Below are 24,463 nucleotides of genomic sequence, written 5' to 3'. Positions count from 1 at the left end.
ATGCCTAGGATATGATCACCTGAAGTCCTGGCCTCAATCCTTGGCCAAGTCACCATGGCATTTAACAAGCAGGAATTTATAGCTTGATCTTAGATAATAACTGTCTTGGGACAAAAAGTTCTGATTCATCTGGCACAGATCAGATTGAAGGTCAGGCAAAAACAACAGTTCATCCACTTATGATAACTGTGATCCGGCCACAGACTGGGTACCAGGTTTTTGTCTCCTTGCTCCTCCCTGTCCTCTGTGCCCCTCTCCCTCCCTCTTTTCTCCTTTGCCTCTCCTCTCCTTATGCTTCCTCCTTCTCTCCGTTTCTGCAGTGGTTTTTAGATAGGATCTCTATTATGCTCAGGTTGTTAATTGAACTGGTAATGGGCTTCCTTCCTCAGTTTCCCCAGTGCTGGGATGCTAGGATTACAACCATGCTATGAGCCAGCCTTCTTCCTTCCTTCCTTCCTTCCTTCCTTCCTTCCTTCCTTCCTTCCTTCCTTCCTCTCTCTCTTTCATTCTTTTTTAAATTAATTAATTAATTAATTTTACACTCCAGATTTTATTTCCCTTCCCATCATCCTCTGACTTTTCTACCTACACCTTGTACCACGAAGATGAAGATGTACCCACCCCCAATCCCCACCCCACCTGACCTCTAAACTCCCTGGGGCCTCCAGTCCCTTGAGGGTTAGGTGCATTTTCTCTGATTGAACCTAAACTCGGCATTCCTCTGCTGTTTAGGTTGTGTTGGGGGGCCTCATATCAGCTGGTGTGTGCTTCCTGGTTGATGGTCCTGTGTCTGAGAGATCTCTGGGATCCAGGTTCATCGAGACTGTTGGTCCTCCTACAGGGTCCCCTCCTCCGCTTCTTCCGGCTTTCCCCTAATTCTACCAAGGGGGTGAACAGCTTCTCCTTTCTTACTTTTTTGTTTTGTTTTCTGAGACAATTTTTTGTGTAGCCCTGGCTGTCCCACAACTCACTAGATAGACCAGGCTGGCCTCTAACTCAGAGATCTGCCTCCCTCTGCTCCTGAGTGCTGGGGTTAAAGGTGTGGGTTACCACTATCCCACTCCGGCCAAAACTTGTTTCCAGTTGAAAAGAGGCCTTGAGGGGCTGTTTCCAAGGTCGGTGACCTGAGAGTGAGTTACTTCCGATGGAAGTTTCCTACTCTCAGAACCCTAAGGCTCTGATGTGAGCCAGGGTTTCCTGGTGGACTTTCTCCCTTTATTCCCCACCTGGATCACCTGGAGGTAGATCGTGGCCTTGGAGGGCTCTCTTCAGCTGGGACACCCCTGAAGAAAGCGATGTCTTGGCCATCATCTGCAGTTCAGTTCGTTGTTTGCTTCTGGCTTACCTTGTTGGATGGACATGGCCTCCTAGTTGGAAGACATGCTTCATGTTCAGTTTCCACCATGCCTGAAGACACCCTAAGAAGCCCTGCTTTTCAGTGGCCAGTCTAGCCTCGAACATCTGTGGGATGTTGTTGAACCTGTCCCGTGGGATACCTTAGAAGACTGGGGCTCCCTTTCTCTACAGAACAGGAGAGTTTTGCGTTTTGTTTTTGATACAGGTCCCTGCTGTGTTGCCTAGGCCATCATGCATGTTTTGACTGGCTGAACAGTGTTAGGTTCTGAGAGGTTAAGTAACATGTAGCTAGTGCAGTGTGGTCTGGGCCTCAGACAGGTTTCTCACATTCCTATGCTTGTGGTTTTCAGACTTTTTGTAAGAACCCCTGGCACATTCTTTAGAGTATCAGATCTTCAATGTGTTAGACTTAGCAGGTCTGCGAGTGGGCCCAGGAATGAGTATGAAGAAGGAAAGATGTGGTACTTATGTGATGGCCCACGTTTTTGAGTAAGGCCTATTGCTTGCTCTGGAGAGGTGCTCATTGCCTAGTCACCAGACATGATGACGTGGATGGGAAGGGCTATGGAATTTCCTGAATCCTGTTCACTAGAAGTCTCAGCAAGCCAATGTGGAATCCTTCATACAAAGCCCTCAGTGTCTCCAGCGCCAGGCAGCTGTGCCCTCTGCACACGTCAAGGTGCGGCGCTGACAAGTCTCTGCATCTGGAAGCGTGTATTTCCCATTTCCAGCCAGCCTGTCATCCCAGTAGCTTCCTTTTCAGAAACACTTTAGCTTTAGGAGATAGTTTATTTCCTGTCGGCAGAGTGCTGCCCATTTGCCATTTGTCTTTTGATAACAGCCCCACTTTGTGGATGAGAAAACTGAGGCAGAGAACTGATGTTGTAAAACCACATCCACCGAAGTTTAGGTTCCCAGTTGTTTCCTGAGCGTTTAGTACAGCCTTAAAGAGGCCTATGATATTCCCTGTACTCCCGGCCTCTAAGTTATATTCGTAAATAGTTTCCCTTGGAAGTTTCCCTTCTCTGCCGGAAGGCACTGGGTAGTTTGTGGGCTTGAGAGACATGGTGCCTGTATGTAGAGCCTCATCTCAGGTGTCTCATCTCCATCTTTGACCTTCACATCATTTCAATGCAGAAGTTCCTCCCCTCCTTTTATCACTTCCCAACTGTTGGAAGAACAGTTATGCCCCACTTCTTTTCCTTGTTATGGGAAGACAGGTCAAATTCTTCCATTGTGGGAGGTTTGGGATTGATATTGTCAGGCACTTTGGGTGGAAGGAGAAGGAAGCTGGGTTCCTTTCAGGGCTGTTGTTAGGGCCCTGAGCTGGGCGCTAGGCTGGGCTCTTGACCCTGAGATGCAGGGTGATTACTAGGAGACACCTCTTAGAGAAGATCGCCAAGGATCTGGGGTTGCCATGCAAGGACCAGAGAGGGATGTGACGAGAGACATGCAGGGGGTGTGGGTGCTGCAGATAAGGCATGGTGGAAATGGACATGTGGCCAGGGCATAGAGAGACCAAGGATGAGTTATAAAGCGTATGGAACGAGGATGGATATGAACTTTGACTCATGGGTCACTGCACTCAGGGATCTCAGGATGAGACCTGGGTTAGGTCAGTCTGCCTCTTTGTAAGCACAGGAAGTCGCAGGCTACGGTAAAATGTGAAAGTCTGTCTTCTCTTGTGCCTTTTCCAGGTGCTGTGCTCAGTTACAGTGCAAATGAGGTATTTATTCAATCAGAGCATATCTCTGTCTCTCTCTGTCTCTGTCTGTCTGTCTGTCTGTCTCTCTCTGTCTGTCTGTCTTTCTGTTTCTCTCTTTATCTGTCTGTCTCTGTCTGTCTCTGTCTCTCTCTTTCTGTTTGAGATGTGTAATCTCAGTCTGGTGCCCAGGCTGGCGCTGACTTTTGTCCTCAAGTAACCTATCTGCCTCAGTCACCAAATAGCTGGAACTATAGGTGGGAGCCAATACTTTGAGCTCAATGAGCCCTTATCCAGGACCTTGTTGTCCTTGAAGGTGAATTAATGACATGTCACTCTTCATACGGCAGGCATTTTGTGTTTCTGCTTCCTGGTCACAGGGCTCTTGAGCTCCTTGCTCTGAGGATCCTCCACAGTGCTTGTCAGGAGTGCGGCTTCCTAGGCTGTGCATTTTAAGCAGTCATTGTCTATGTTCTGAACACATTTTATCCTCTAGTGGATTGCAGACTCTATTTAGGGAGATCCCCTGAGCCAGATTTAGTGGGCTTGAGAAATATCTGTCTCTAGGACAGGGGTTGAGACAGCCAGCCTGAGCTGGATAGCCCACTGTTAGCATATGTTCTGCTAGGAGTTCAGGGCAAGAGTCCCCACAATGTACAGCTGAGAGCAATCTACAGATGAAGTGTACAGCAGGGATTGTGTGGATACCAGTTACCAAGTATACTTCAATTCCTTATGTGAAGAGTGTAGTTCTTTGCATCAAACCCTCACACATTGCCCTGGGTACTTTAACTCTAGGTGACTTAATACTTAATACATTGGAAATACTATGTAAAGAGTTATTCTTTTTTTGGGGGGGGGAATTGTGATATTTATTTTTTTTATTCGATATAATTTATTTACATTTCAAATGATTTCCCTTTTCTAGCCCCCCCACTCCCCGAAAGTCACGTAAGCCCCCTTCTCTTCCCCTGTCCTCCCACCCACCCCTTCCCACTTCCCCGTTCTGGTTTTGCCGAATACTGTTTCACTGAGTCTTTCCAGAACCAGGGGCCACTCCTCCTTTCTTCTTGTACCTCATTTGATGTGTGGATTATGTTTTGGGTATTCCAGTTTTCTAGGTTAATATCCACTTATTAGTGAGTGCATACCATGATTCACCTTTTGAGTCTGGGTTACCTCACTTAGTATGATATTCTCTAGCTCCATCCATTTGCCTAAGAATTTCATGAATTCATTGTTTCTAATGGCTGAATAGTACTCCATTGTGTAGATATACCACATTTTTTGCATCCACTCTTCTGTTGAGGGATACCTGGGTTCTTTCCAGCATCTGGCAATTATAAATAGGGCTGCTATGAACATAGTAGAACATGTATCCTTATTACATGGTGGGGAGTCTTCTGGGTATATGCCCAGGAGTGGTATAGCAGGATCTTCTGGAAGTGAGGTGCCCAGTTTTCGGAGGAACCGCCAGACTGCTTTCCAGAGTGGTTGTACCAATTTGCAACCCCACCAGCAGTGGAGGAGTGTTCCTGTAAAGAGTTATTCTTTTGTATTGTGTAGGTTTAGTTCAATGTTGGCCGGGCCCTCAGATGTGTAACCAGCAGGTATGGAGGGTTAGCTGTGCCACTGTGAGATGTGGTAAAGGAACAGAAGGACCTACACTTTAACTATTGTCTAGAAGGTAATCGGTGTTAGCTTATAGAAAGAAAGAGAGGCGTTGCCTGACCCTAGGTAGGACCATGTTTATTCATAGAAATGGGCATCTTGTCACTTATGTATGAGATGGCCAAAATGTCTCCAAGGGAAGATGGGAGGTGGCCTCTTAGGGGGGCGGAAGTGACTTCTGTAATCTGCAAGAGAAGCTGGAAGTATAGACCTTCAGCAGTAAACTAACATATCCTGTGAGAGGATATAAAGAAATGCAGGACAGGGGTACTTTACTGGCTTTCAGATGAAGAGAGTCTTGTCCAAGTGGGTACCTCAGGGTCCTCTGGTCATGTAGCTGGGGGAGGGTGTTAACTTGATTGGCTTTGATGGGATTAGGTCATTGCCATCCTACATTCCTAAAGAGATAGTTATGAGAGGCCTCTAAGCAGATGGTTTACTTACAGAATTAAACAGAGATTTCCTGGGAAGTTTGAAGGATAGGGAGGAACAGAGGTGGGAGGGAGTGGGCATAGAGTTGATTCCGTGCGGCAGTGACTGATCCCATTGGCAGGATTGTTGCACCAATATGAGCTAGTAGAGGTAGCAGAGAACTACAAAGAGGCAGAGAAGAAAACAGAGGGCCAATGTAAAGAATTTACCCTGGCTTAGTTTAAAGGGATGAAGGTCCCTTTTTGCCAGAGTTTCGCCACAGCATCTAAAAGGTCTTTTTTTGCAGATATATTTGGAATATATGGATCTTTTGTAGGGAGAGAGGTATTGGGGGAGCCTACATGGTACATTTTCTGAATATTAAGAGACAAGGTTATATGAGGAAAACGTTTACATCAAGATTAACATGAGTTAAATTCAGTTGTACAACTGACCCTACACCAGAGTTCCATAGACGTTCTATAATTAGCTGCTTGTGAGTGAAGAGCAGTAAGTGAACCGATTAAGAGGCAGGGTAAAAGCTTAGGTATGAGGATAATCAGGAGGAAAACAGATCAAGGGGAAGAGCCAGAGGTGGAGAGTACCAGAGGAATACTTGCCTGGTTCCTGTGTCTTTAGGTTCCATTTCAAACCAGTTAGGATTTGCTGGCCCAGAAGCAGCATTATTTGAGGAGGACATAGAATCCCATTTTTAGCAGTAGTCAGATGTAACATAGTGCTTTTTACTTTGGGAGTACAAGGAGTCAAGGTGGTCCTGCAGGATGTTAATCTGATCTGAGCTAGTGAGATAGAGAGGTTAATCTATGCAAAAAAGGCTTCAGTCCAGCTATTTTCATTCTGAGTCCCCAAATCAGTGTCCAGAGTGGCAAGAACAGCGACGGATTGGCTAGACTACGCCTGATTAGGCCCTTTTTAGTGGTCGCTGAACTGTTTTATCTCTTGGTAACTGTTTCAAGAGTGACAGGTAGGATGATAAAGGGAGCACAATTAAGAGTGTCTTAGAGGAGGGTCCACCCAAAGGGTTATGATAAAACTTAACAGTTGACAGAGATACAGAACATAAGTCAGGAGATAACTGTACAACTTTGTGGGAATATTAAGAGACAAGGTTATATGAGGAAAACGTTTACATCAAGATTAACATGAGGTAAATTCAGTTGTACAATTGACCTTACACCAGAGTTCTGTAGAAGTTCTATAATTAGCTGTTTGTTAACGTCAGACTCCTGTAAGCAAGGAACAAGAAACAAGCACTTTGGAAGCTTTGTAAATAAAGTTAGCACCCAAGGAATGAATCTGAACAAAAAAGTGTCTTAGTTAAGGTTTCAGTGCTGTGAAGAGACACCATGACCACAGCAACTCTTACAAAGAGAAACATTTAATTGGGGCTGGCTTACAGTTTCAGAGGTTTAGTGATGGTGGGAAGCATTCAGGCTGATAGGGTGCTGGAGGAGCCGAGAGTTCTACATCTTGATTCACAGGCAGCAGAAGGAAATTGTGTGCCACACTGGGCCTAGCTTGAACATAGGAGATCTCAAAGCCTGCCCCCCCCTTCCCCCAGGGACACATTACCTCTAATAAGAACACACCTACTCCAACAAGGCTCCATCTCCTAATAGCAGCACTTCCCTTGTTAATTCAGTCTATATAAATTATTTATTACAGACTTGATATGACTGATTTCTTTCATCTGTTGGCTGAATGTATGGAATGGGAATGTAGATTTTTAAAAAGGTTCTCTTAGTGGGGTTAATTTTGAAAGACTTTGTAAAGCAAACAATTTGTTCTTGACATAGCAGCCACTGACTTGGATAGGACTCAGTATGTTCTAGAGCAGTGGTTCTAAACCTGAGTTTCAACCCCTTTGGGGGTGAATGATCCTCTCACAGGGGTCACATATTAGATATTCCCCACATTAAATATTTACAATACAATTCCTAGAAGTAGCAAACTTAAAATTACGAGGCAACAATGAAATAATTTTATGGTTGGGACTCACCATAATATGAGGTGTATTAAGGCTCACAGCATTACAAGAGTTGAGAACCACTGCTCTAGAGTGTTCGAGAAAGTAACTCTTAAGGGAAAAGCAAGGCAGTCACTATCTCTGGGAGTATACTTTTAAAATGGAAATTGAAAATAATTTCTTTTGGGAGAATACAACTTAAATTGTCTCTCTTCCCAGCATGACATATAAGATGTATTTACTATATAACCATGTGTATAACAATTGGATGTTAACAAAATATGTATTGTCATGTTTTCAAATGCTAAATATGATCATTTAAGATGACAGTTCCAAATTTTAAAATATTGAGCTTATCACATTGTGTCTGTTTTTGTTCTTAAATAGTAACTGGTATTATTAATACTTAATAATATTTGAAATAAATATTCAAAATTCATCAAATGTGAAAGCAAAAAAAAAATACCACTTAGACATTGTTGTGGTTTGAGTAGATGGCCCCCAGACTCTTATATTTAAGTGCTTGGGTTTTCTTAAGAGGAAGAATTGAATGCCAGGGTAAAGGGCATGACCAATTGAGCTATCGTGTGGTCTCACACTAGTTAGGTGGTAGGCTTAGGTACAAGGCTGCCCTGGTCACAGCATCCCCTTTGTCACTTTAGGAAACACTGAGGGTAGAGTAATTGCTATTTGCTGGTCTGTTGTTTGAGACATTTAAGGTGTGGGTGCAGAACCTGAGATCCTCCACTACACCAGAGAATCCACCCCTGTGATGTGTGTCATGGGGTGTAATTCATCTGTAGATAATGGGGTTTTATTTTTGGTCTTTTTCTCCCCTGCTTTGGCCTACATGACCGTGGCTGGTCAGACTCGCACAGCCAGAGGTGGCCAGGCCTGTGCATCCAGAGGCAGAAGCAGCAGACTTCTGGCAGATCCTATTCCTGTTCCTGTTTGTCCTATAATGAAGCTATCGTGCAGTGAGAGATAGCCCTCCATCCAAGACCTGCCTGAGCCTGGGACTTTCCTGAGGGACATGTTCTATGGAGGTGTGGTGAAGTGTGGGGGAAGGGGATGCCTCTGCGGGACCAGCCACAGGACAGTATAGGATAGGATAGAGTTTATTCAGGGCATGGGGAGGGAAATGGAGAGGGTAGAGGCAGAGAAAGGCAGAGAAAGTAGAGGAGTAGAGGCCGGCCATGCACACGTGGAGAGGAAGGGAGGAAGGGAATGGAGGGGGGAGAGAAAGCAAGAAAAAGAGAAAGCAAGAGAGAGCAAGAGAGTGAGGGAGGGTCAAGAAGCCCCTCTCATAGTGGGTCAGGCCTACCTGGCTGTTACCTGGTAACTGTGGGTGGAGCTTAGACAGAATGCTAAACTCATTTTAGGCTTAACTTTGACAACCTACACAGAATACTATGTGATGGGAGATATCAGAAAACTATGATAGCAATAAGAGTTAGTCTCTCTCTCTCCACGCTTGTCTGTCCTCTCAGAGTAAGGAATGATAGTTTCCTGCTGAAGGACTATACTTCTCAGCATCCTTTATGGACTACAGAAGGCTTGTCTGCCCCATGTAAGGGACCATCTTCCACCTTCCCCTGTATGTGTTGTGGTCACCTGCAGTTGTGGGTGATGGGATGCCCCTTCAGTGTGAATAAGGCCAGACCAAGCCTCTCTTTCTTTCCATTTCTGTCTTTCTACAGCTGTCTTTTTAGATCACTGTAACACAATAAGCAACAGATATCAATAGGCTAGCCTCCCCAGGCAGCCATGACTGAAGAGTATATTCTAGGTGAGCCCCACTTTGCATGGAACCCTGGTGCTAGGCCAACAGCCCTTCCTTATACAAACACTACCTAAGTTTTCACTTCCCTACATCTTATCTGTGTTATCTTTTTTTTCTGCTACAGAGGATTAAACGTAGTTTTACGCATTCTAAGTGTTCTACAACTGAGATACATTTCTGTGCTTGACTTTGTTTCCAGTCGTCTGCGTGACCTAAATCAAATCTGTCCGTCCGTCTGTCCGTCCGTCCGTCCGGTCTGTCCGTCCATCCTTCCATCCATCCACCCACCTACCGACCTACCTACCTACCTATCTATGGGAATTGCCCTGTTTCATTTCTTTTATTCTCAACTGCTTCCGGGAGCCAGGGTTACTTCTAGCTTGTGCTCACTGATCTTTGTAGTTTGTTGTTTCAGTAGAGCTGAGAACGTGATACTTTCCTAACCAATTTTTCTTCTTTCCTTCCGCAATGCCATGCTCTGTATCCTGACATCCTACTGCTGTCCTCCCTCTACGTTCCCGCCTTCCTTTCTCTTTCCTGGTGAACTTGTCTCTCCCTTTCCCGAGCTTTGAGTCCCTGAGTCGAGGTCTCTCCTACAAGCAAACCTGCCCGATTTTACTTTCTAAAAAGGAGTCAGTAGTGTGTAGTTTCTGGGCCTTGAGGTAGAACTGGCTTTGTATTCTTTCCAGTGAGAGGAGGTAGCTTTGTTTTAATGGGCCTTACAAAAGCCCAGATTCTTTCATCTTTCATATGGTAATTGAACTCCTAAGGAGTGGCAAAGCTGTTTACAACTCTAGAGTTACTCAGGGAAATAGCGTTAGCCAAAGAAGGATTTAGGACCAAAGTATTGATGGCCTCTGAAGCTACTGTAATATGGCCAAAGTGTTTTTGTCCATGTTGTCACTGTCTCGATTTTCTGAGACAGGGTCTCCCTGTGTAGTACAAGGTGATCTCATAAGCATAATTCTCTGATTGTCATCCACTTATTTTGAAGCAACTCTCAGTCATTGTAACATTTCATCTGTAGATGCTTTAAAAAAAAACCTGACAGTTGTAGTAAATGAACCTAAAAGTACTACCATCATTCCTAAAATTCTAAAATTCTTTAAATTATTAAATAGCCCAGTTTGGATATCCACAGGTCTTAAGTGGATTCATTTTTTTCATTTGTATGCTTTAATCTGAACCACATAAAGTCTATTGGTTGCAATTAGCTGCTAAATTCTTAAATCTCTTTCAGTATGCAAACTGCCATTATAAGCCCTATCCTGCTCATTTTTCTTGGTTTGGCTTAAGACTTTATTTTCAGAAATTAGGCTGTTTGTGCTGTAGGGCCTGTGGCTTGCTGGTGACACCAGCATGTCTTACCATGTTTCTAGACACTTCCTTAGAGCTTCATCAGGCACAGGTTTAAATTCGCTTTGGCCGAAACTGTGTTCTAAGGTGGTGTCTTCACCTCATTTAGAGAGACATGCTTGGGGACCTTCCCTGCACCTCTTGAGTTGCTGGAAGGTGGAGATGGTTCTTACTTACAAGGAGTCCTTACTTTGTACAGCTCAAATACAAACAAAACAAAACACAACACAATGCCAGAAGTGCTTGGAGTTGTTCTCTCTTTTGTCTTCCTACAAGAAACAATTAGCTTGCTACGTTTACTAGCTTTGTTTTGAAATAATTTTAGACTCTTAGGCAAGTTATAAAAACAGTGCAGAATTCTTGTATACAGTTCATTTACTCCCCTCCAAGTCCCCTGTGTAATGCTGGGTATTGAAACCAGGGCTTACTCTGTCTCTGAGCCTCTCTTCCTTTCTTTGATCTAATGTTACTGTTTCCCCATTCTTCCAGCCTTACTACAAAGGCTCAAAATGGAAGCTGGTGTCTGAGTAAAGCTATGAATTTGATTTTTTCCCCCTGGAGCTGGGCACTCCATCAGAGCGCTATATTAAGCTACAATGTCCACTCCCACCCCCACCCTCACTCCACCCCTCTCCCCTCTCCTTGTGTTTAGCCCTGGTTCTCCTGGCACTTTGCAGGTCAGGCTGGCCTGGAACTCAGAGATCTGCCTGCCTCTGTCTCAGTCTTCTGAGTACTGGGATTAAAGGCATGAGCACCCCTGCCTGGCTATTCTTTGTTCTATTTTTGTTCCCAGTCTCATATCCTCCCTCCCTTCCTTTTGCTGGGCTCTCTCCTTTCCCTAAATAGCCCTTGCTTTCATGCTGTATGTATTCCATAGAGCTCTTGATCTTTCATTACCTTCCCTCATAGATCGATCGTTTCTAGTCTTCCAATTTCATTCTCCTTTACAGCTAAGTATTACACACCACATTTTCATGATCCATTCATCTATTGGTGAACATCTAGGCTCCCATGTTTTAGTTTTGTGAATAAACATGGATGTGCAGGTATCTGTGTGCTGATGTAGGATCCTTTAGATATACACCTAAGAGTGGGTAGCTGGGTGTCTTAGTCAGGGTTTCTATTCCTGCACAAACATCATAACCAAGAAGCAAGTTGGGGAGGAAAGAGTTTATTCAGCTTACATTTCTGCATTGCTATTCATCACTAAAGGAAGTCAGGACTGGAACTCAAGCAAGACAGGAAGCAGGAGCTAATGCAAAGGCTTTGGAGAGATGTTCTTTACTGGTTTGCTTCCCCTGGCTTGCTCAGCCTGCTCTCTTATAGAACCCAAGAGTACCAGCCCAGGGAGGGCACCACCCACAAGGGACCCTCCCCCCTTGATCACTAATTGAGAAAATGCCCCACAGCAGCTGGATCTCATGGAGGCACTTCCCCAACTGAAGCTCCTTTCTCTGTGATAATTCCAGCCTGTGTCAAGTTGACACACAAAACCAGCCAGTACACTGGGGATAGCACAGGCACTTTTTTTTCAGCCTTTTGTGGGAGCTGCGTTGCTGCTGTCTGCAGTGGCTGCACTAGTTACCAATGCTATGCCCCCCAGCAGTATGTAAGTTTCTTTTATTCCAAGTGCTAAGCAGCATTTTATACCTTTCTTTTTGTTCATGATAGCCATTCTGAGGATGGAGAGGTTGGGCTCTCAGAGAAACTATAGTTTGTGTCTCCCTGATTCCTAAAGACATGGTGTGCTTTTCAAATATTTATTGATCATTTATATTTTTTCCTTTGCGATATAACTGTTCATTTCACTATGCCTTTCCTGCTGGGATGATTTGCCGGAGGAGGGAGTAAGTACTTAGTGTTTGGAATTCTTTATAGATTCTTAACATGTAGTTTCTTTCCTGTCACTGTGGTAAAGCACCATACCCAAAAGTAACTTAAGGGAATGTTTATTTTGGCTTAAGGTTCCAGAGCAGTAAGAGACCGTCATGGCAGGTAGAGCCATGACAGCAAACAGCAGGCACGGTGGCAGGAACAGGAAGCTGGAAGATCACATCTTTAGCTGTAAGAATGAAGCAAAGACAGCAAACTACAAGTGGGGTGAGGCTGTAAACTCAGAAGTTACTTCCTGTGACATACTTCTTCCCCCAAGACCATATCTCCTCCACATTGCAAGACAAAAGCACTGCGTATATTATGTTTTGGTTTTATTTTATTGAATGAGAATTTCATACAGGCATATAATGTATTTCAATTAAATCCTCCCATTCCGTCTCCTCCAACTCTTTAGCTGTTATTTACCACTCTTCCCACGGGATCCACTTACTGCTACCAGTATGTGCATCAGTGTCGGAACATCTGCTAGAGCATCCGAAGCATCTTCAGGAGATACTTACCTGAAGAAAACTGACTAGATCTTTCCAAGCAGCCATTGCTTGCCAACAGCTTTTCACCTATGGGTGCGGCAGCTCCCTCTTTCCATGCTGGGATTTTATCTGGCTTTGATCTCCTGTGTGCTCCCACAACCATTGTCACAATTAATATGTGCACCTGCTGTGTTGTCAGTGGAAAGCCCTGTTTCCATGTAGTCATCCAGGGCAGTCACATTCACTCCACCCTCCTCTAGGAGAGCATCCCTGAGCCTTGAGGAGGAGTGTGGGATGCATGTGTCTCTCGTACTGCTGAGCACTCTATAATATCTTATTCTTTGCATGTTGATGAGTTTTGGGCCTCTGTGTGAATCACCATCTACTGCAAAAAGAACTTTCTCCAATGAGGGGTGAGAGATGCACTAATCTATTGCCCTAACAAGTCATTGGCAGTCTATTTAATAGCATGTCTGTTTCGCAGAATAAGAGCAGTAGACTCTTCCCTAAGGTCTATGACATGCCTGGCCTCTGGATTCTTGTCTCTCTTAGTAGTGGCTGGCATAAGTTGACCTTGTGGAGTGGGCCTTAAACCCTACCATGAAGTGGTTGGTTGGTTCCTTAATAGTCATGCCACTATTGCACCAAATGACATCTGTTGCCAGGCTGGTCGTTATTACAGCTTGCAGATAGGTGAGTGAGAACTCTGAAAGCTGGTCAGTAGACATGAAGCTTCCAGGTCAGCACCAGCCTGATTTCTCCACATCCTCTGCCTTGAATGTGTGGTTATTTTTCAGCGTAGGGGCTCACCATCACGTTCTGCAGGATAAGCAAGAGCAATGGCAAGAGCCTGCAGCTTGGGGTCCATCGAATCTCACTGAACAACAAACTGAAACCCCATCTGGGCTAGCAGATACAAAGCCAAATGTCAGGAATGTGTAGAATTACTGGGTAGGCATTCCCATCCTAATTACCCATCACTTGCCAACAGGAGATCAAAGCCAGATAAAATCCCAGTGTGGAAAGACGCAGAGGCAAGGTCTGTAGAATGCTTCCATTTGGGTTTTTTCAAAGTCTTCAGTGTTAGTTATCCAGCCCCATTTTCTCTGTCCCCTTCCCTCTCATCTGCCAACCTACTTAACCCTTCTTACTTAATTAGTCCCCTGTCCCCTTCATGTCAGCTACCTTCTATCACCCTCTCTTAAAAGCTACCTACCTACTGTCTCTTACTGGTTTCCTGAGTTCGATGTGTACTCCCAGTTTAAGCACACACATATCCAAAGGTTCAAAGCTAGCATCCATGTATGACACAATACACGATGTTACTCTTTCTAGACCAGGGTCACTTCACTCTGATTCACTATTTCCAGCTCCATCCATTCATCTCTAGAACTATATAACATCTTTATCTTAACAGCTAAATAGCATTAAATTGTGATATGTACCACACTTTAATTATCTATTTATCAGTTGATGAACATCTAGGCTGTTTCCATTCTTTGGCTATTGTGAATGGAGAAGAATGAACATGGATAAAGAGAACATAGAATCTTTTAAGTATATAGCTGAATCATGTGGTAAACTTACACAGCTAGCTTTCAGAAAACTGCAGACTGATTTCCTAAATTACTGGAGCAGTTTGCACTCCTACCAATAATGCATGCTCCAGTTTGCAGTCAGCCACTTTTATAAAGATGATTTCATCTAAACATTTATTATTATGAATTTAGAGACTTAAAATAGGTAATTGGTTTGAGTTAAGCAAAGATCAATCGATCATCTATCTCTATCTATCTATCTATCTATCTATCTATCTATCTATATCCATCCATTTGCATTTCGCCTAGGCTCTGCCCCAGTTACCTGGCAATAGCCAGGTTTGCCTGACTCACGATAAAAGAGGCCGCTTGCCCCCTCCTCACTCTCTTCCCCTCTTCTCTTGTTCCTGCTCTCTTACCCTCTTCTCCCTCTTCCCCCTCTTCTCCCTCCCTCCCCATTCCTCTACCCCCCCCCCCCCGTGTGTGTGTGTGTGTGTGTGTGTGTGTGTGTGCTCATAGCCAACCTCTACTACTCTCTCGCACTCTCCCTTTCTGTGTGCGTCTCTGTCTCTCTGTCTCTCTCTTACCTGCTCAATTCCCCTTCCCCATGTCCTAAATAAACTCTATTCTATATTATAACGTCCTATAAAGGGTCAAGTGATGCCTCAGCATGGCCCACAGAGGCACCCCTTTTCCCCACAGCACACCATGCCTCCACTAAACATACTTCATCCTTTTTATTTTTTTATAAAACAACATTATCTATCTATCTATCTATCTATCTATCTATCTATCTATCTATCTATCATTTTATGTTTCAAGTTAAACCCAGGGCTTTGTACATGGTGGGTAAGCAACTTCTGCCTAGCTATTTGCCTTCCCTGCTCTGAAGTTATTTTTGTAACTGATATTCTTTAGTCAATAGGAAACATTTGATCTGACTTCAAAAGCCTTCTAATATAACCCCGATCATTTGCTTTGATCTTTATATCACGCTTATTTTATATATTTTCTATTGGATTCATAGATGGCCCTGTTATTTCCAGTGTACTTCTTTTATAGATGAAGCTCCTACGGCCTTACTTCAGCCCATCATTCATTATGGTGACTACCCACCTCTGCAGATTCTGTCTTTCCTGACAAGAGTGTTCAGGGGGTCTTATCCTAGTGGGCCACTACTATCAGGTGTGTGGTCAGATACTTAGTTAGCACAGTGACTTCCATCCTTCCTGGGACTTGATGCTCGTGAGCCACAACCTCTGAGTATGATGTTCTTATTCTGTGTGACACAGTCCCACTTCGGAACATCCTCCAGGCAGGTATTAAAAAGCATTTTTGGAAGAACGTTCTGGAGGCACAGCCTTGCCACACAACTAGATTCCTTGGCTGTGGGAGATTGAGATGGTGGGACCTTTGCCCTTCACAGTTCGTGGTGGCCAGCTTCTTCCTGCTGGGTTCCTGGAACAGGGGAACCCAGAAGGCTTATTTGTTCAAGACCTCCTTGCTATATATAGCAGAGTGAAATAACTTACAGGAAAAATCGCAGATGCTATTTTGATTTCTACATTTTTAGAACATCCTTAGCCTTCTATGCTTACTTGGATTGCATTTGCTAAAGTAGAGTTCATATACATTGTCCCATACAAATCCTCTGGCCATTCATCCACTAGAGATACTATATTTTGGAATACTTCTCAGACCAATTGGTTTTACATGGTTATAAGGAATTATTTTGTTTACTTTAAATTAGCCAGGTATAATTAAAAATCTCCATGAAACAGAACCCTTGCCAGCAGGTAGGTGCTGCATAGATGCTGCTATTTACAGCCACTCTCCTCATTTATACCTGAGGAGTGATACTGTCTAAGCGTGGAGAAGCCCCTCCACATTCTGTGAGGAGTAAGGGCCTGAACACGGAAAGGGTAATCATGTGACAGGCAGGTGCGCTTATGAGGTCAGTGCAGCTCTTTGTAGACATACTGCAATTTTTGTGACCCGTCTTCAATGGGATCTAGATGTTTTTCTAGCCAAGACAAAGTTATCATCAGCTTTATCACGGAACACAGTGAAGTATGGACAGCACATGATGTTAGGATGACCTCAGGGACTGTACACAATCCTAGGGTGACTTTGAAGACTGCACACTATCCTAGGTATATCAGTGGCGACTGCACATGAAATCTTTTTGAAAAAGTAAAAACAAGGCACTATTGGAATTAACAATTTGACAGTGTTATATATATGATAACTTAGTTTGTAAATATACCTTGGTTTTTGTTTGTTTGTGGTAAGAGTCTCACTTATTTAGCCCTGAAGGACTTGGAACTCACTACATAGTCCAGGCTGTAATTTGTCTGCCTCAGCCTAATTGCTTTAGTTTTTAAAACATAAAGTGATTTTAATTCACTGACCCATTTAATGGTGTCTTTGAAATGGTCTTTTTAAACGTGTGTGTGTGTGTGTGTGTGTGTGTGTGTGTGTGTGTGTGTAGGTCAGAGGAAGCTTGCCTGTTGGTTTTCTCCTATCTCTTCTGGCTCTGAAAAATCATCTTTTTGCCTATATGAATAATTATAAAAATGAAAACTCAAAAATAAGTCTCCAGCTTCTTAAAGGAATATAAATCAGGACCGGCCTTGCAGGGAGGGAGCTTCCTCACAAAGACGCTGTAAGAAGCCTCCTGGAATATGTGGGTACTCTGGGGACCTGAGGCCTTTTCCATAAGGATGCCAGCTCAGAGGGCATGCCTTGTTTGTCCTTTAGCATCAGGCTTGTGGGAACTGTAGGGCTTTCCTAGAAAGTCCTCCGGGTAGGAACAGCTTTGCAAGGGTGGGCTGAGAGACCAAGACCTACAGGGAAACTCCCCAGTCTGCTTTTCTTCTCTAGCCATGATTCCTCTGGGAGAAATTACAGCCTCTAAAGGAATTCCACACCAGAGGAGTTAATGACATGGCAGGAATCCTACCATATTTGAATGGAGTCATTTGAATGGTTTTAAACAAAGCGCTTTGCTTTATTTGATTCTTTTGTTTTGCCTTTTTGTTGAGATAAGGTATTCTGGAATTCTGAGGGCGTTTGTTTGTTTGCTTGTTTGAAACCATGTCTTACTGTGTTGGACTGGCTGGCCTCTTGATTCTTTTTCTCTTCTTCTGAGAGCTACAATTACAGATGTATGTGATTAGGTCCAGCTATTACCGTTTGGTTTATTCCTTGCTGTGCAGGGGATCAAACTCCGCTACATACTGAACAGCTGAGCTACATGCCCACCCACTTGATGTCACTATTGTTAGGCATTTTGTGTTTTTTTTTCTTTTTTTTTATTGAATTTTTATTAATATGTTGATTTTTGCTTATAACAAAATATAGGATTTTTCAAACTATCCACCACTACATTAAGTCAATTACTAGATTCTTTATATATTTTTTTTAAAGCGTAAATTTTCTTTTTTTTCTTTTTAAACATTTTTTACATTCTTTGTTTATGTTCCAAATGATTTTCCCTTTCCCTATAAGTCCCCTTCCCCTTAAGTCCCATAAGCCCTCTTCCCTCAGCCCATTCCCCAATCAACCCCCTCCCACTTCTCTGTTCTGGTAATCCCCTACATTGCTGCTTCAAGCCTTTCCAGGACCAGGGTCCTCTCCTTCCTTCTTTTTGGGAATCATTTGATATGTTAATTGTGTCTTGGGTAGTCAGAGCTTCTGGGCTAATACCCACTTATCAGTGATTGCATTCCATGTGTATTCTCTTGTGATTGAGTTACCTCACTTAGGATGATATTTTCCAGATCCAACCATTTGCCTAAGAATTTCATGAATTCATTGTTTTTAATTGCTGAATAGTACTCCATTGTGTAAATATACCACATTTTCTGTATCCATTCCTCCATTGAGGGACATCTGGGTTCTTTCCAGATAATAAGGCTGCTATGAACATAGTGGAGCATGTGTCCTTAAAGAGGAACACTCCTCCACTGCAAGCTGGTAAAACCACTCTGGAAATCAGTCTGGTGGTTGGTTCCTCAGAAAACTGGGCATGACACTTGCCATGAGGACCCTGTTATACCACTCCTGTGTTTGTATTTCTAATAATTGTTAAGAACACACATTCAGAAGTTATGTTTTGGTTCCTGGTAGGAGCCTTTGTCACATTGTGACACTTAGCTACCTTGGTAATCACTTGCACTGTCTCACTCAAATTGTTCTGAGTTCCCTGAGTTAGCAGGCTTTCTGAGCCTACTGTGTGCTGGAGATGACTAAGGTATTAAGTCTGACATCCTGTCACTGCAGCGACATTGATTCACCTCAGGTGAAGCTGAGAGGGGAGCTAGACAATTGTATCCTGTCTCTCCTTCCACATGCCTCTCCCATGACCGCTCACATTAGGCAAGCGGGCCAGCTGGCCTAGTGAGCCACCGTGACTCAGGAGGGAGGAGGACATAAGCCCTCTGGTCTGCTTCAGCCAGACACCAGCGCTTGTCCCTTAGTCCATCCAGTTCTCCAGACTCCTAAGCACATGGAAGGGCCGTTTGCAGACTTCTGACTATTGCCAAGCCAGAGGGTGTGGCTGCATCCTTTTCTGAGCTTTTCTCTCCAAGTTTCAGTTGAAGATTGTGGAGATTGCAACACATACTGCTAGGGTCTTTTCCTGTTGGGGAAAAAAAAGTGTCACTTCGGTGACAGAATACCAGACGTATGCTTTAGTCCCCTCCAGCACATAGTGGCTCAGAAAATGTGCTAACTAGGGGAACTCAAAGCAATTTGAGTAAGATAGTGCAGGAAGAGAGTGGGCTACCGAGAGGAGGAAGTTGCTCCCGGGGGCTGCCATGGGATGTACCCTGAACAAACTTGTTATTTTACACAGGAGGGAACTTTTCTCTGCATGTCTTATGTAGATAATACATGGAGGAAACAGTTCAGGATGTGGGTTTGGGCAAGGATTTTTTGGTAATAGCTCCCAAAACGAGGTAACAAAACTAAAAATGAACAAATAGGGCTGTATTAAGTGCAAAAGCTTCCACACAGCAACATAAACAGTTAACAGAGTGAAAAGACCCTACAGAGAATGGGAGGAAGCCATTGTGTAATTGTTCTCTCCTGAACAATCTTTAAGATTATATATGTGCCATTTATTTAGTAAACAATGGTGCTTTTATTAAACTCTGATTTTATTGTATACGTCTTGCCCCTCAGATCTCTTTTGTAGAAAAGTAAGCAATAACATTTTATATGATAATGGTTATTGCTGTCATTATTTTATTTACACCTTTTTCTATGACAGATATGTGAGATTTTTCTTGGCTCTTATTTCTCACTATTACTCTCACTGAACAATTTTTATTTATAATTTGTTGTGTGTAGGGGCATATACTGAGGATTGAACTCAGGGTCTCAAAAATGTGTTAGGTAAACACTACCTATCCCTATAATTTATCCCTGTCCTTCCTTCCTCCTTCCTTCCTTCCTTCCTTCCTTCCTTCCTTCCTTCCTTCCTTCCTTCCTTCCTTCCTTCCTTCTTCCCTCCCTCCCTCCTTCCCTCCTTCCCTTCCTTCCCTGTCTCTCTCCCTCCCTTTTTCCTTCTCCTTTTCTTTCTCTCTTCCTTGCTTTTTTCCCTTTCTTCTCAATCATCACTTTGGTATAGAAAATTCTGATTCATGGTTGAGATCTTATGATTTTAGTTTGTAATTGATGTGTGTGTGTGTGTGTGTGTGTGTACTAGGGCATCCACTATACTGTGGTGCATGTGTGGAGATCAGTGGAGGAAAGAGCCCTCCCTGGAGCGGGCAGCCTAGCTGTAAAGAAGTCTGAAGAAAAAGTGCTAACATTCAGGGAGGGTCTTCCTCCTCAATAAATCCTCCCAGGAGATCCCCTCAGACCCTTTTGTCCAGAGGCCTGTCCAGTAGTTAATCCCAGATCCAGTCAAATAGATAGCCAAGATTAAGCATAAAGTATTCTCATCATATAAAGGATAATTTGCACACACAGGATTCATCATTGTTACTGACAGTCTGAGCACCTTGAGCATTTTTGTGCTTTCTTTTAAGTCAATTCATTATAGCAAATACAAAACATACCATCTATCATTCTGTTAATTTTAGCAGAAGGAAGTATATTCACATTGCTTTGTGACCACCACCACTATCCATCTCCAAAACATTTTCCAAATGAGTCTCGTACCCATTAGACACTGGCAGCTCATTTCTACCTCCCCTGGCCCCTGGGAACCACCTTCTACTTTTTGTCTCTGTGGATTGTAGGCATACATTTTTTTGCAACCTACGTTTAATAAGGATTCAACCTCTCCTCTGGCCTACTACCCAGCAGAGCAGGTGAAAAAGAAAAATTATTAGGATATGGGGAATGTGGACCTGCTCTTTGGCGAGGGCAAGCTTGATCTTCTTGGGCAGCAGTTCAGTCCAAAAGCAAACACCAAATACAATTCAGCACCTGTAGACCAGTCCTCCAGGCAGGCAGACAGGCACCAGGTATGAACTAGCACCTACAGTCCAGTTCTTTCAGCAAGCAGACACCAGACAGCTGTAGTTGAATCCTGAAGAAACCCAGTTTCTTTCAATGGCGGCATTGTCACAAGTTGAGCTCAACAATGCCTATGTAAGGAAAACCAATACATGCTGTCTTTAGCAAAGAATAGCAAGGTGGAGCAAACCAATCCAATGCTCAATGGTCATCCCCACTGTGGGTCATGTTATACTCCTTCATCAAGTGTCCTTCCAGGTGTTTGCTGTATCTAAACATCCTTTCACCTGTGTTTGCTTCAGGAGAACAGTCTTTCATGTGTTTGCTTTAGCAAGTCGTCCTTTCACCTGTGTGTACCAGAAAAACAACATTTGGCATAAATAACTTTCCAAAGAACTAGAAGTTTCATTTCTACTTTACTGGATATTGAAATACTTCATGTAGGTGAAATAATAGAGTATTTGTTTTTGACACTGGCTTATTTCATTTAACATAATGCTTATGTTAATGTGTACATGTGTAAGCATTTGCCTCCTTAAGGCCAAATAATGTTTTATTTTATGGATATACCACATTCTGTTTGTCTACTTAGCCATGAGCTGAGCAAAATTTTGGCTATTGTTGTCAGTGCTGCTGTGGACATGGATAAACTAGCATCTCCTTGAGTATTTGTGCTTTCCATGCTTGTAGACCATTGTGTGTGTGTGTGTTTGTGTGTGTGTGTGTGTGTGTGTGTGTGGGTGTGTGTGTGTTAGTTTCAGTGTATCTAGGACAGGATGAGCAAGGTGGTTGTCAATACGAAAGAACAGAGACACAGCTCTGCACTGCCACCCTCATTGATCTGAAGTGTCTCCTAAACTTTGTAGGGACCTTGATTGCGGCCAGACTGGGGTGGTACATGCCTTTCATGCTGACAAGGGTATCAGGACTAACTGATTATGATGAGAAAGAATTGGAAATTGTATATTAGTAGAAGCTTAAGCACAGGGGTTAAGGGAAAGTGAGACATTTGAAAGGAAGTGAGGTGCACTCTTGTCTGGAGTATGTGCTTCTTGAGGGAGAATGGGGCAAGATCTAGCTAAGTGTGAGTACAGCTTCTCCAAGAAGAGTAGCCATGTTTGTCTTACCATTAGACATGTTTACTCTTTTAGTGACTCTCAGGTTGGATCTCAAAGGGTTGTTAAGAAACTCCCTTTCCTCCTGTTTTTGTACACACACACACACACACACACACACACATGGTCCTTGCTGATGCCTTCATTTTGAAGGCTTGCCTGCTTTCAGAAGCTCTGTCAAGTTTTTCTCCTCCATCTTTTATTAATGCTTCTCAGATCCTTCTGCTTTAATCAAGCTTTGGTTCTGGTTCTAGTCTGGCAATGAGAGGTTGTTTCTTCCTATTGTGTCTTCTTAGATTCTGGGGCTCGGTGGCCATGGATAGAAGATTAACAGTCTCTCTGGATCAATGTTTACCACATTACACACAAGCTCCACTTTGTCCCTGCACTTGGGATTTGCTGCTTATTCTTCTACTACCTTAGTATCCTATACTTCCAGGCCAAGGTACTCTGCTCCAAGATGCCAATAGGAGGGATGATCATATGCAAATGGAACAACAGTGCACAGTGTCACAGCTTAGGAACCCCCTCTTTTGTATGAGTTCGACCTGTTCAGAGTTTTACTGTGGAGAAGGGTACTTCTGAGGGCAGAAGTGTGCCTGGGCTGGAGAAAGGTCAAAGGGTCCAGGGCCCCTGTTCCCACTTGCATAGCACAGCACTCCCCAATACCATGCCGTGTTACATGTGGCCTTGATAGCTGGGTTTTCATCTCTTTCACTGATTCCTTTTGTATGATAATTTTCACTCTGACTTAATATCCAGCACATGAACCTGAACGCACGATCAGCTGCTGCCTCTACCTCCCGGGTGCTGCGATTACAGATGTGGCCATCATATCTCCAGGTCCTTTGGACTGAATGGTCACTCTTCACCAGATTGCAATGGTGTGCCATAACCAGTATCAAGGAATACGTGTCTAATCAACGTCACCTTGGTGCTCCTTAGGTGCTTTGTGTTCTTGTGTCATTTGTGGTGTCTGGCTATATAGGTGTGTGTAAGCGTTCTTGTATTTCCACAGCAAATATATACTGTCAAGTATATATAGTGTCAAGAATCAAACCCAGAGCCTGGGTCATAGCAGAAAAGGGCTCCATCATTGAGTTACCTCCAGAAATTAAATATTGTTATCTTAGGAAAATCCTTCAAAATTGTGTCTGAAGAGCAGGAAATGGAGGAATCAGGTAAAAAGAACAGGCCTGCTCTTTATACCAGTATGTGCTTGTTTTGGAACTTAAGAGTTTCTTGCTTTAACTGGAAAGAGCTCCTCTAGAAATAGCTTTGGCACCTGTGAGCCTGGCAGAAAAGCAGAGTGCTCAAATGTTATGGGTTTCATATTTATGGCTGTGAGTTAGTTAGTTAGTTAGTTAGTTAGTTAGTTAGTTTGTTTATTTAGTGGGGATGAGATTCTCCTGAGTATCTCCCAAGCTTTATTCTATTCTCCGTGGTTTGGATATGTTGAGGAGATGGGGGGGATCTGTGGCTTTTGGAGGAATGCTGAAAAGCAGCTATATAACTAGAAGCCTAGCTTCACAATCACAGGGTTTACAAAGGTGCTTTTGCTATATAGCATAGGATACACATGGCAAATCAGAGCACAGAGGGACTTACCCACCCTGATGTCCCAAGAGCTTCCACTTGGCTCTAAGGAGCTAGTAATGTTCAGCCAGGCTCTTACTGTTAACTGTGTACCCTTTCTCATTTTAAAAAAGATTTCTTTTATTTTTAATGATGTGTTTGTGTCTATGTGGATATGTGCATGGGAGTGCTGGTGCACATAGAGGGTAGAAGTTTACCATACTCCCAGAGATGGAATTACAGGTGATTGTGAGACACCCGAGAAGGACTATGTGGTCTTTTCTCACTTTTCATCTTACTTTTGGAGACAGAATTGGTCATTAAATATGGAGTTTACTAATTAGGCCAGAGTCGCTGGCCAGCAATCCCCCTAAGGAACCACCAGTTTGCTGGTTTGAATGAGAATCTCCTCTACAGTATTAAATGTTTGAATATTTGGTCCTCAGTTGATGAAGCTGTTTGGGAATGACTAGGAGCTGTGACCTTCCTAGAGTTTGAGATTTCTAAAGCCCATGCCATTGCATTCCCAATTAGCTCTCTCTGCCTTGTGCTTGTGCCTCAAGATGCAGTCTCTCAGCTGCTGCCTTCACATCAGGAGGGCGCTCCTTCACTCTGATGGTCATGGGCTCTAACCCTCTAAACTTATATATGCCACAAATAAATTCTTTCTACTGTAAGTTGGCTTGGTCATCGTGATTGATCACATCAGCAGAAAAGTAACTAAGACAAGCAATATTCTGTACCGCCATGCTGAGGTGACAGATACCTACTGACAGTCACTGTTAGCTGGGTGCTGGGCAGCTGAACTCAGGTTCTCATGGTCTCTTAGCAAGCACTGAGCCACCTCCTCCACCTGGCTTAAGTTACACAGCTTGAGCTGAAGAGTTTTCTCCAGTCTCTGAATCTTACCATTTGTGGAGCTGTGGTCCTTGGAAGCTTCAGCACACCCCAGTGTGGGCTGGCGGCGTGAAACATGGAAAGCAGCTGACCCAGCCCAGACTGAGGTAGATGGCTGAGGGCTGGGCCTATTATTGTTGTCAGTTCAGTGTAGAAAAATGTGAAAACAGATACTTTTGGTGCTAGAACAAGATGGTATCAATTCACTTTAACCTGCTCCTCCCTGTACAATTTG

The 24,463-nt window shown here is 43.5% G+C and overlaps 1 protein-coding gene across 2 annotated transcripts in view; it reads left to right on the top strand.

The window, feature by feature from the left end:
- Positions 1–24,463, top strand: part of Atp10a (ATPase phospholipid transporting 10A (putative)) — a 174,810-nt gene that overhangs the window by 986 nt on the left and 149,361 nt on the right. The window lies entirely within an intron of this gene.

This window comes from Apodemus sylvaticus, chromosome 1, assembly GCF_947179515.1.
Source record: "Apodemus sylvaticus chromosome 1, mApoSyl1.1, whole genome shotgun sequence".
NCBI classification, from domain to species: domain Eukaryota; kingdom Metazoa; phylum Chordata; class Mammalia; order Rodentia; family Muridae; genus Apodemus; species Apodemus sylvaticus.
The sequence above is the reverse complement of the archived record's forward strand: the minus strand, read 5'-3'. Positions and strand labels throughout refer to the sequence as shown.